General features: G+C 43.1%; 1 protein-coding gene across 10 annotated transcripts in view; it reads right to left on the bottom strand.

The window, feature by feature from the left end:
• The window catches only part of ARHGEF3 (Rho guanine nucleotide exchange factor 3), a 295,453-nt gene that overhangs the window by 69,356 nt on the left and 212,366 nt on the right, over positions 1–13,731 (bottom strand). The gene's annotated exons all lie outside the window — the stretch shown is intronic.

Below are 13,731 nucleotides of genomic sequence, written 5' to 3'. Positions count from 1 at the left end.
AGAAGCAGGCTCCCAGCGGAGGAGCCTGATGTGGGGCTTGATCCCAATCACGCCCTGAGCCGAAGGCAGACGCTTAATGACTGAGCCACCCAGGCGCCCCTCCAATGTATTAAATTCAGTTAGAGAATAATTGCAGAGTAAGCACAGTATCTTACCATTTATGTTGAAAACACGTCTACATAATACCATGTATTTTCTATAGCAACATGTAAGTACATACCATTGAAAACCAACCAGAAGGATGTACAGCAAACTTATGAGTCCCTTTGGGGCTAAAGGGAAGCAATCAGTGCCAGGGTGTACAACTGGGATTAAAGGATTAAAAGTAGCAAAGGAGACTTTAAATTTATAGCTATTGTTCCTAAAATTTTTTACAAGAAAAATATATGTGTTATTTGGTAACTTAGAAGTTATTTTTTTAAATATTAAAATGATCATTGTCTCAAAAGTTATTTTGTGGACTGCACTGTTGAACTCCCCCCCCCCCCCGCCCCTTATCAAAGTCATGACCACAGCAGGTGGTGGTCTGGAGAGATGATGTCTTTTGTTTTGACTTCTTAGGTGTATGCGAGGTAATGGGAATGGAAATATCTAGACCCTGTTTCAGTATTCTCTGCTTCCAGCTAAGGCCAGAATCCAGTTTCCGCTTTCTAGGCAGGAAACCTCATGATATATAGCTCTTTCACCCCAAGTACCAAACCCACACCCTGGCACTAAATTCACCTACTTTCCTGTCCAGCTAGTCCACAAACTGCCTTCAGAAAAGGGAGAATCTATCTGGCCAGTTTTGCTAGCCCTGTTTTTGCCACACACGTAAAGGAAACTCTTGAATTAGTGGGTTCCAGTTGAAATGGAAGAAAGCACCTGAGCTTTTTTCCCCTTATGTAAATACCCTGGGGCGCCTGGGTGGCTCAGTCCATTAAGCATCCGACTCTTGATTTTGGCTCAGGTCAGGTTCTCAGGGTCCTGGGATCAAGCCCTGAGTCGGACTCCATGCTCAACGGGGAGTCTGCTTGAGGATTTGCTCTTCCTTCCTTCTGCCCCCTGCCCCCCCCAAATACATAAATAAATCTTAAAATATATATATTTATATATAAGTAAATTATATATAAATCTACACACACACACACACACACACACACACACACACAAACACACACACCCTAAAGCAGTGGGAAGATGACTAAAGAAGAGTTTTGGGGTGAGAAAGATGCCTCTGGACCACTGATTTTTCCTACTTGTATTCCCAAACACAACTTTATCTTGTTAACCCAAGCTGTGCTGATGGGGAGCTTACATGGATGCTCCCTATAAGCTTGACCAAGCTTGGTGGGGACATGAAGGGAACCTTCTCTCCAAGCGCACCCAACTAAAGCAGCCCCTGATTAATTCTGCAGCCAAAGGAGGGCCAGGAGAGGCAGTGACATGCCTCACTCAGGGCTCCCCTCACTGCCGAGGATATGAACTGAAGCACCTGGAGCTGCTCTTCATTCCCTACTTCTTCCTGCTCTTCTGGCCCCATAGGCCCACTATCTCAACAAGATGATTCTGGCTAGCAACAGCCTCTTTGGGGACAGGCTCTGATCCCTGGTGGAGCTCACTGGACCTTATCCTCCGGTTGGGGAGTGTACTTCCAGCACTAGGTGAAGAAAAGAATGACTCTAGCAAACTACAACTGGTATTCTCACTACGGGATCCTCAGGACTGGGCGGAAGTCTGACATACCCTAAGTGCAGCGAGGTAATAAATAAACCCTATGGAAAAGAGGGGACTTTAACCTCGAGTTTAAGTACAACTCTTGTGGAGCAAAGAATAGTTATATTGGTTGATGAGAAGCCTGCCATATCTACTTTCTCTCATAACATTTTTTTTTGCCCCTCCTCAAAAGATTTGGAACAATAAAAATCAATCAATATACATGGCAACATAACACATGTGCAGGAAACTTCTGTGTTTTCTGCTATACATGCTAGTTAGAGGGAGATTGCTAATGATGAGTAACCATTTAAACAGTACTGAAGAAAAAAAACAAAAGCATAAGCCCCAAGATGAGTGTGAAAGGAAAGATGGGAATCTGGAGTTCCCTTGGGTGGTCTGATGCTTCTAAGCTTCTCATAGCGTGAATGTCTCATCACCATAAATAGGGTTCGGGTGTTTAAAGAGATATATTTTTGGTGCAATAAGGCCTGTAAATGAAGCTGGCAATTTGGGGTATACACAAGCCAAGTATGTGGTCCTTGAGACATTTAAAGGATTTCAAGGGTATTTTGACCTCAGGCAATGTCCACCTTGTGCCCTGACTTCAGAAGCTCCGCTGTGTGTGACGCGCTGCTCCAACATTAGCAGATTCGGGGTTTGGATATTCTGCCTGGATTCCAACCAGAGGTTCTGTGACCAAAGAGTTTGTCAGGAGGCAGGCCGCTCTACACGAGGGTTCCCAAGCACACCCCTGAGGCTGGTGTCACAACTGAGGGAAGCCAGGCCGACTGCCATGCTGCCCAGCGGTGTGGGCCCCAGGAGCCCGGCATTCCCCATCCTGCCTGTGTGTGTGTTTATGAGCTTAGGAACAACACTGCTCTAACAGTCAGCTTCACTCAAAGCAATGGCACAAAGTGCCTTTCAGAACCTGCCTTCAGCACAACCCGTTATAATCCTATAAAATGCTTCACAGCCGGGCAGTGTTCCTTGCTAGCCAGAAGCCTGGAGACTGGAATAAAGAAGCCTGTTCTGCATTTCCAGGAACGGTGCCAAGAGCAGGGCCTGCATTCTCGCCTGGGCCGAGCGGGGCTCATTTGTGCTGCTGGTGGAGTGGTGGGCCTCCACACACAAGCCCACCACTGGTTATAAGCTCCTTTCAGAAGAGCAGACAGCCAGACATGGCTGAGAGACCATCAATCAACTCCTCAAATCCCACTGCGGTGGCAGTGAGCAGAACAGGCCCAGCATGAGGCTAAAACTTCAGAAGTTAAAGTGGTTGTGGCAGTGTTCTCAGCCAATAGCACGATGCCTTGTTTTGTTACCATTGCACTTAACATCAGTGTTACTGGGTTCTTTTTTTTCGTAAAGGCCTATTCATTTGTTCATCCATCCATCCATCCACCCATCAAATATGCGTGTTTATTACAGAGCAGGTACCCAATTAGCTACATTTCTCCCCTTTCTTCCCTACCTATTCCTGAACCTCTATGCCAGGAAGGTGTGTAATACACACCTGCTCAAAAAATACGGTTGACTTTAAAACACGGCCTTTCAACTATAACCTCGGCAGCGAGGTGTGTGTGCATTTGCAGAAGGAGCTCAGGTGACAGTAGCCAATCCCCTAAAGCCCAACCTTCAAACACGTGCACCTCCATCTGCTCCCTTGGCAGCTGGAGCTATCCCTTCTACTCTTGCTAATCTCACACAGTCGTGTAGGTACATGTTGTATACACATGTGTACCAACACCTCCCCTCCCCTTCCATTTGGGCAACATTCCCAGTTAATGACCGAGCTCCCCCTCCTCTCTGTCACTTCAGTCTTGATGGGAGAGGGGAGTCAAAAGCCTGAAAAAGTTCTGGCGGTGAATTCTAAGAGATCAGGACTGTGGTTTCCTGCCAGAGGGGTAAAAATGGCACAAACGAAACACTGATAATATCTAAAATCATACCAGTATTATTACTCTCCCCCCCCCCGGGTTACATCCACTGGCTCCAGGCTAGATTTATGAAAATATATCCCTGGATATTCTAAAGCAGGAAGACTCCATTCATGCACTCAAAGATCTAATTTTTTAAATTTTTTATAATAATTTTTTATTATATAATGTTAGTCACCATACAGTACATCCCTAGTTTTTGATGTAAAGTTCCATGACTCATTACTTGCATATAACACCCAGTGCACCATGCAATACGTGCCCTCCTTAATACCCATCACTGGCCTATCCCAATCCCCCACCCCCTCCCCTCTAAAGCCCTCTGGGAAATAAAGATCTCATTTTTTGAAACAAGTCTGAAAAACCGGTTAAGTAATAGAATCTTTCTCTTTCTCAGATTGAGCTAATCCTGTGGATTACAGCTATAATGCAAAAATAATCAAAACTCTATGTTTAAAAAAAATGGATATTTGTTTTGCCCTGATAAACCACAGACAGGTACATTCCCTAGTCTCTAGTTCATTACAGCAGTGATTCTTAACTGGGGGCAATTTTGTCCCCTCCTCCCCGTAACATTTGGCAATGTCTGAATACAACTTTGATTGTCACTGGGGGAGGGTCCTAGTGACATTTAATGGATAGAGGCCCAGGATAATGGCAGACATCCTATAAGGCACAGGACAGCCCCCACAATAAAGAATTAACAGGTTCAAAATGCCAATAATGCTGGTGTTGAGAAACCCTGCATTAAACAGAGAGTAGAACTAAAATACAGCATCAGAGCCAGGATAATCTGTTGGTTTTGACCTCAAGGATATTCTTGCTTCAGACCTTAACCACTGATTGATGTCAAATGGCAGTGTGGCCATGGTGGGGGAAAGGAAAAAAAAAATGCTTCAGTGCCAGGTAGCCTCAGAATTATTGACATGCCTAGAATCTTTCCCTGTTGCCCAAACCTGACCCTTAACAGAATAACAGATTTCGTAAAACACAAAAGGACAAGAGAACAAGAAGTACAGGAAGAAAGGGCAGGGGATAGAAAACCATCTTAAACTCTTCAGATATGAAAATGCACTTCAAAAGACCAGTGAAAATGAAAGTTTCAATGAAAGGTAATACTTTAAGAAGAAATTGGGGAGGAGAAAGAAATGTTTCAAAACTTGGTGTTTCCCAGGAAAACATTTGCCGCCATATTTAATTGTTTTGGGGGGCAGAAATTCAAACTCAGTGATGGCATAAAAACTCCAGAGGATTTGATTTACTGTCCTTTTGATACACGGTATTTCTGGCCACACGGTGTGTACTATTAGAAACCTGTCTTCACTCAAGATTTTGCAATAAGAACCCTGACTTTCTCCAGTTTGAGCTGATTACTATCAGCAGGCTTATTTAGCTTATAGAACATAAGCCAGCCTTCAGAACATTTCCCGTATACTACTAGGAGGTCTTTGAAATTTATGGAGAGTCTCCATTTGTTTGAGAGTATTTCATATCTTTTGACCAAGAATTCAATAAGTTTGCTACACTCCAAAAGTATTTATTCCCCTCAGACTACAGCTAATGTTATGTTATATAGGTTTTCTACACTAACCATTGCATGGAGGAACTCAAATATCTAAAATATGTAAATTCTAGCTCTGGATAGTAGAAGTGTTTTCTCTTTCATCAACTACAAACTCAGCAATCAAAGGACCATATCTCATCAAGCCTAAGATGCCAAAGACTGTAATATATGCTATTATTTTATTACCAAGAAAGAAAAAAATGTTGCCAATTAAATAATAACATGTGATCAATTATAAGCTACATCTCAATTCTAGAAAAATTGAAATTTGGGGGAAATGTGCATTTCAATGGCAGCAGTATTCATATCATCTGGCTGGGATTTGAAAACCCACATATTTATAGAAACATGACTTCTGGGAATTCAGGGACAATAATTCCAGAGACCACCTGTAGTGAAACCAACTGAGAAGCTTATCAAATCCATACCTCTGGGCCCCACTTTGGGTCTGCTGAATTGGAATAGTCAGCAGTGGACCCTAGGTATTTGAATTTTTGATAAACACCCTCAGAGAACATTTGTTTGAGTAACATGGTGTTGTGAGTTAGAATTATCAGCCAGCCCAAAAATGAACCTGCCTACCTCCCACTCCAGGAATACTCTAAACCACAGATTCTCAGGCCGGAGGTACCTGGGGTAATTAGCCCAACGGTTATAGCATCAAAATCCAGAGTGGGCATGGAGAGCTGCTTAGTACTGGGGAACTATTATATGCTGGATAGCCTGTTCTGTACATATGGGTGCAACAGGTATGCAATGAGAAATATCCAAGTTCACACTCCAAAGTAAACTACCAACTAAGCCACCCACCCGGAGACATGTTCTGGCTCTTAGAACTTGATTTACAATCTGGTATCCAGAGTTTCAATTAAAAACATGCTTATCTTCATAGCCAGGGGACATGACTGCATTTACATTTTTAAAAAATTAGCTGTAGCAGTAGAGAATGGGAGGAGGGCAGTTGGCTTGAGATGTTTACTTGAAAGAGATCAGGGGCTGGGGGGTGCGGGGCACAGGGAGGGGAGTGGTGGGTGTAGAAGACCTTAATTAGAGAACGAGTTCAATGAGCAGAAGCAGACTTGGGGACTCCAGGCAAGCATGTGTCTCACTTGTGTGGTGGGAGCAGAAGTCGGTTGGCGTGTGCTAGAAAGCAGCCCATGTGCTAAAATTGTTCCTCATTGTCATAGGTATCTGACACACTACGGAGGGGACAGAGGGTATAGGGTCAACTGGGTGCTTTGGTTAAGTGGGAGGTGAGCTCTGCTCTGTTTGAATTTTTTCCACCTCACATCCAAAACCAAGTTCAGCAACTCAGGTCTCATGGGCTCACTATTCTGACTGAACCAAAAGCCTTGGCAACAGAAGGCTGAACAAAAGTACAGGCTTCTGGTTTACCAACCTTTAATTGCTGCCAGATCACTTCTTTTTCTTTTCTTCTTCTTCTTTTTTTTAATCATTTAGTTCTTTGGCATGACAACAGCAAGCATCAGACGGCTTCCTACCAAATAATTCCTCTCATTCAAGGCTGTCCTTGATCCCCAGGCTAGGGGAACCCTTGCTTTGTGTACCCCCCCCCCAAACACTGAAGACCTCTCTTTCCCCAACACCCATCCAGCTTATAATGATGGACTCGAGGTGCCACCACCACCTGACAAAGACACAAGGACCATACTTATCTCGCTCAACAGGGGCTCCAGCTCCTTCTCTCATGCTGGCACATGGTAAAAGCAGCCATATTTGTTTTTTTTTTTTTTATTAATAATGATTTTTTATTATATTATGTTAGTCACCATACAGTACATCCCCGGTTTTCGATGTAAGGCTCGATGATTCATTAGTTGTGTATAACACCCAGTGCACCATGCAATATGTGCCCTCCTTACTACCCATCACCGGTCTATCCCATTCCCCCACCCCCCTCCCCTCTGTAGCCCTCAGTTTGTTTCTCATAGTCCATAGTCTTTCATGTTTCATTCCCCCTTCTGATTACCCCCCCTTTCTTTATCCCTTTCTTCCCCTACTGATCATTCTAGTTCTTATGTTCCATAGATGAGAGAAATCATATGATAGTTGTCTTTCTCTGCTTGACTTATTTCACTAAGCATTATCTCCTCCAGTGCCGTCCATGTTGTAGCAAATGTTGAGAACTCATTCTTTCTGATTGCTGAGTAATATTCCATTGTATATATGGACCACAACTTCTTAATCCAGTCATCTGTTGCAGGGCATCTTGGCTCAGAAGCAGCCATATTTGTTACAATGAACATTACATCGAAGTGGGTCTAATCAAAGAACACGTCATGGAAGAGGTGAATCCAGAAAGAGTTTGTGCAGTAAGGAACACAGCATAGTTAAAGTCTCTGTGAGGGGACTAAGAAATCATATGCAGAACACTACAGTGGGCTGTTAACATTTTTTTCTTTTTTGAGAAGTAGACATGGGTAGACATGCTTTTTGAAGAATCCAAAATGCACCAAAACCACTTTGAGAGAGGGTTCCTGCAGTATAAGGCTATGAGGCCCTCTTGGATGTTACTGACAGCTTTCAGTTCCCTCTAGCTTTTTACACAGACCCGACAATTTACACTAATTCTGGAACCAGGTGGACTTGCCAGGGAGACTGAAACTGGTGACAAAGGATATTAAAGAGTCTGTTTTCAGAGGTGCCTTGTAACATGCTCACTCGTCCTTTCCTTGCCCTCCAGAGGCACTTTCTTCCTTTTCCTTCTCTAGGTTTTTGATTCCAGGTTAAACTCCCTATATATATTTTTTTCTTTTCAACTTGCCACGCTCATACCTCGTGTTATTTATATTGAAACTTTGTTCTCTTGAGTTGGGCCTCTCATGAGGGGCTGACTTTGAAGGGGGAGGGGAGGCTTTTGCCTCGTGTTTCTGCAAGATTAAACACGGTGCTAATCTAAAGTTCTCAGGCTGATGTGAAATTACAGACTCAAGGACTTTTTATCCAAGGAAGCCAATGGGAGAAGAAGGAAATTTCTCTGCTGGCTGCTCCGTCAAGGAAGGATGCCACTCTCCCCGTCTGGGCGTCCTCACCTAGAGTCTTACAAGAGATGCTTTGAGAGCTCATTCTAGTTTAGGCACAGTACACAGGAAACAAAATTCATCTGTCAGGGAGTGGGAGGAAGGGAGGGAGGAAGGTAAGAGAGAATTAAAATTGTAAAGCCAACATCATATGGCTTCCTCCTTGAACTTCAATAACCCAGCACCGTCTGCAGGCTCAGAAAAACCAAACGCAATGGGTAGGTACAAGGATTGCTCTGATGCCAGGAAAATGCAAGAAGACATAACTTTTACAAGGTAAGCAATGAATAAACGCCCTGAAGGAACAAAACAGCTTTTAACATCTCTGAAGTTGGCAGCAGGTGCCTGAAACATCAGTCCAGTGCAACCAAAATGCGCAACAGATAGGAACATCTTCTTTAAGATGAGGTCATACATCAGGGGAAACAATGGCTGGATAGGCTGGGTTTCTATGATCAAGGGAAGGAGGGGAATTTCATCAGTATTTTCTTTGCCACAGTAAGACCCATTGCAACGCATGTGAGAGATTTTCCACATGTTGGGCAAATTTTCTAGAATTTTTTAAAGGGAAAACTTTCTGCAGACAATCTTGGCTTCTGAAAGAGGTATCTTTCTCTGAGTTGGGAGGGATCATATTCTGTCCCATGCTGTTATCGTGAAGATCTGAAACAACTCTTCTTTTGGATTCTGCTGTTATAAAATGTGGTTTGGGGTGTCTTGTTACACTTTACCCCCAGAAGTGTTAAAGGAAGTGCCTGTCACCAACACTCAAAAATAAAAATGAAAATGATGCTGGCCGGGCTCAAAAACCAAAAGGATCAGCATTTTGCTTCAGTTTCCTGTTCATAAAACTTTATAAAAACAACCCACCCATTAAAGAAAAAAAGCCCACAACAATAGCTCATTATTCTTTTCCTAAACGCTTGCCTCATGCCACTCTGAAATTAGGTGCCATCACGTTTCCTGAGTTATGGGCTCCAAACACCACATCCCTTTCCTCCCTTCCTCACCCCCACCCCACCTGGCATCACTCCTGAATTTAGACACTTCAGTTTACGAGCTCAGCAGAGAGAGGCCAGCGCCCTCCCTCCTACCTGTCCAGAGGAGGCCAAGCATCTGCACCAGCTGGAAGTGGGAGTAATGGAGCCTTCCAAATTAATTTCCATTCCCTAAAGAAACTTTCAATATGAAAGGTGCACAGTTACAAAATGAGGGGAAAAAAACACATACTTACAGACTGCTCCAGTAAACTGAAAAATAATTATACACACATTACATTGTGATGTTAATTTTTGAAGAATACGAAATTTCCCTTCTACCCTGGCTTGACAGTACAACTTTACGGAATATTGAACACCTCATCCTTCAGTTCCCGGTAGAACATAGGAAAATGCAAGCTCTAGAATAAGAGGCCTAGATGAAAGTACTAAGTTTCCCACTTGCTAACTACAGGACTTTGGACAGTTTATTTAACCATGCCAAACCTCTGTGTAATCATCTGTAAAATGAGGCTATGAGAGTTTCAAGGCTTTAATGAGACAAAATATATGAATGGCTTAATGAGATAATACATATGTCAGCGTTCTAGGCACAAGGTAAGCACATAATCCATATTGTTATTAACCATTCCTACTCTCTTTTTTCCTCAATGAATTAGAAAGGAAAAGATGAGGGGGCTGGGGTGCCTGGGTGATTCAGTCAGTTAAATGTCTGCCTTCAGCTCGGGTCATGATCTCGGGCTCCCTGATCCGTGGGGAGTCTGTGTCTCCCTCTCCCTCTGCCCCTCCCCTTGCTGTGTGCTCTCTCTCTCTCTAATAAATAGATAAATAAAATCTTTTTTTAAAAAAAGGAAAAGATGGGATTTGGGGATCTTTTCCAGCCTTCTTGCTTCGAGAGGGGTTAATAATTCTTTAATTTAAATCCATGATTTCAAATATTGATTTAATCATTGTGCAAATATAAAAGCAGTGACACAGGAAAAAGCGAACTGACCTACATTTGAAGATGTGGGGTCCAATCCTGGTTCTACCTCTCAATTTGCTCTGTGACCTTGGACAAGTCAACTACACTCATGAAGGCCCAGTTTCTTGAACTGTAAAATAAGGTGATTTAAACACAGATACTTACCTTCTGTAATTCTATAAAACACCAAAGACTGAAGTGTCCATGAAGTACTGCCTCAGTTTTATGTTATTTTATTTCAGGAAAGAAACTAAAACTGATATTATCACCTACTGACGAAAGCATCCTTATCTAAAATCAGCATGTTTGCTGTAGGCAGCCCACATTCTGGGTTAGTTCAGTATGGTAATACTTTACACAAGCTCATCTGAAAATTCAGCTTGATGTCCTCATTTGCCAGGAAATGCAACGAGGAATACAGATTCCTTTAATATCAAACGGCCAAGAAAGCGAGATCTAAACAGCAATAAGATCAACTATGAGCAAAAAGACATTGAAAGGGAAAGGAAGCTACATTATACATGGGATGGAACAGGCCTGAAATATATCACTGTTACTTAAAAATAGGTACTGGACCACATGGCCCTTGTGTTATCTGTATGACAACATTTGGTTCCTACTGTGTCCTCTTCCTACAGGCCTGTTATGACTAGGAGAGCTGTCTGTTCCTTCAGTGACCAAGTCTTGCTGCCTCGTGGATTTTCCCCAGTCATAACTTCCTTTCTGCCCTTCTGGTAGGCTGCTTACGTCCAAGTGGAAGGACTGCAGCCAGTTCTGTTCTAGAGGCAACACACAGATGGCTGTTGGCATGTGGTGCTCAGCACCAGGGGCTTCAGGGCTGAGGGCTCTGTGTACACTGGACCAAGCTTCTGATGCAAGATATTGACACTGAAGTCACACATTTATAAAAATCAAAACTAAAGAGAAAGATACATTGCAGCAAATTCTAAACAGTGCCCTATAGATAAATGGAACTAGATTTATTGAACAAATCATAAGCTTCATTATTCTCTAACATCTGTGTCTCCCCGTTCCTTGACTGTAAGCTCCATAAGGACAAAACCCATGACTCTTTTGTTCAGGGTTCTAGCCCCAGTGCCGAAAGATGCCTGGCAAGTGCCAGGAACTCAGCAAATACGCCCTTAGCTAATGTTCACTGAGAGTTTTCTCTCTGCCAGGTACTGTGCTTTGACTTTATGGGACATATCTCAGGTGATCCTCACAACAATCAATGAGGTGGGTCCTTCTATAAAAGGGGAAACTGAGGTACAGGGAGTTCAACTTGCCCAAAGTCACAGAGCTGGTAAATGGCAGACCTGGAGTTCAAATGCAAGTACTTTGCTTCCAGAACCTTCAGTTCCTATCATGAAGTGTAACATTAATTATTTTCAGGCCATTTGCAACTTAGCAGGTGTTCTGATACCGGAGACTATGACACTAAGGGCCAAGGATTCAAGCCTATATGATATGATTGAAAGAACATCAAACAAGAGTCAGGAAACCTAGGTTCAATTCTAAGCTCTGAACTCCTACACCAACTTTCGTCAAGTCCTATGACTTCTTTGCTCACCAGTTTCTCCTGCTGGTCAACAAGGGGTTGGATGGCCACTCAGGTCCCTGACAGCTGTAAATCCCAAGCGCTAGAGTCACCCCAGATGTGATCTCACATCCAGACAACTGCAGGTCGCACAAGTGTATTCCTTCATCTTCCAGTCTTCAACAATCTTCAACAATCAAACAAGTTACTCAATCTCTCAGAGCCTCAATGCCCTCATCTGCAATTAGTATATAATAGCACCACTTCAAAGGGTGGAGGTGAAGATTAGAGAGAAGCCAGGTAAGAGGCTAACACATAGTAGTAATTTTGTAAACAGTAGCTAGGTTTATTATGGTCCCAAAGAGAGTTGGGAGGTAAGTCCGGAGGAGGAAAGCATCTCCATAAAGCCCAGGGACCAACCAAACAATTGAAAAAACAGCATTGAAACAAAGTAGTTTAAATAATTTCTAAGAGTAGAGTACATGTTTGCCACATCCTCAGATCAAAAATTCCTTATTGGCTTTTCTTTCCAAAAAAATGGAGTAACACAGACAGATGTGAGTTAACTTCAGATAGAACAAAAAGGAACCATTGTGATCCAGGGAGTTCACATGTGTGTGCTGAAACACTAGAAAATTTGCTTTATGCCAGCCCCGTGACAAGCATGTGATATGTATTATCTTACTGAGTCCTTATAACCTGCTGAAAAGGGTATTTTCTGTTTCATGATGAGGGTATAGAGGCTCAGAAAGGCTAAGTAACTTGCTCAAGGTCACACAGCTACTAAATACCCACACCAGAACTTAGTCTGCTCAGGACACTAAAGGTCTTAACCACTCAGCTGCACCCCCTCCCCAAAGATGTAAGGTCGTTGGCCTCAGTGTACCCCAAAGCCACAGGCCGCAATCCTTGTCCACAACATGGGCAGGTGGCTTTACAGGCAGCACATGTGTGTGAGCTCAAGCAGCCTTGGGTTTCAGTCCCCGTTTACCCACAGACTCCCAGCAGCTGTGGACAAATTATTTAACTTTCCTGGATCCTGTTTCGATCAAACTGAATGTACTGGATTAGAGTTTTTCAATCCAAGTTTGTGGAACATTAGCCACTGACATTTTACACCCAGAAGTTTAGGGACAAAAGAGCCGAGATGTGAGTGGAGTGGTCCTCTGTCCTGATTTCCTGGTTAGGGGAAGGAGTGGAACACATTGCTAACAAACCCAGAACTGTGTGATTCCTCAATTCCCTTTCGTCTTGAAGATAATGAAATTCTACTGAATATTACGTGATAGGGAAAGAGAAAGGGGAAGAGAGGGACTAACAGGAATCATGGGGGGTGGAATGGCAGGGGGTTCGTTTGAAACTGTGTTTTGCATAGCAACCACAACGAACATACTCAGCTTGTAAGCTTCCTCGGGGTGCTCTGGGGTGGGGCAGGTGGAGGTAATGGGGAAGGAAGCTAAATCCCTCCTCTTGAAATGACCACTAGTGCACACGGCAAGCACTCAGTAGATGCTGGCAGAATTGAATTCAAAGGAAAACAGACCTGGATCAAATGGATAGAGGTTGAGCTGCTGCAGACGAATGAATATGTCCAAAAATGCTAACAATTTCTTTCCTTTGTTCCCAGCCACCCACTCTATCATAAGCCATTTTTGATCTCAAGATGAGTTCTTGTGCATGTGAACAAGCACACCTCTTCCCGCGGGATAACCGCAGGTAAGCCTTCCCTCTCCCTCTATCCTACGCGCTTGGAACCTGAACAAAGGTGAGCTGTCTGAGAGCTAAAGAATTCTTGTTTTCATTTGTATCCCTGCCCAGAGCAGTGACAAATACTGTTTCATGAGTTTCCAGCTTAGCTTTAGAGCTCAAAGGATAAAGCGCCTCCACAAAAAAGACAAGAGAGTAAAGAAGGTAAAAGAATTAAAAAATTTAAGATATACATACATATAATACATATAATACATACTATATAATAAATTATATATATCATTC

This window comes from Ursus americanus, chromosome 14 (assembly GCF_024610735.1).
Source record: "Ursus americanus isolate L20-20 chromosome 14, mUrsAme1.1.p, whole genome shotgun sequence".
NCBI classification, from domain to species: Eukaryota; Metazoa; Chordata; class Mammalia; order Carnivora; family Ursidae; genus Ursus; species Ursus americanus.
The sequence above is the reverse complement of the archived record's forward strand: the minus strand, read 5'-3'. Positions and strand labels throughout refer to the sequence as shown.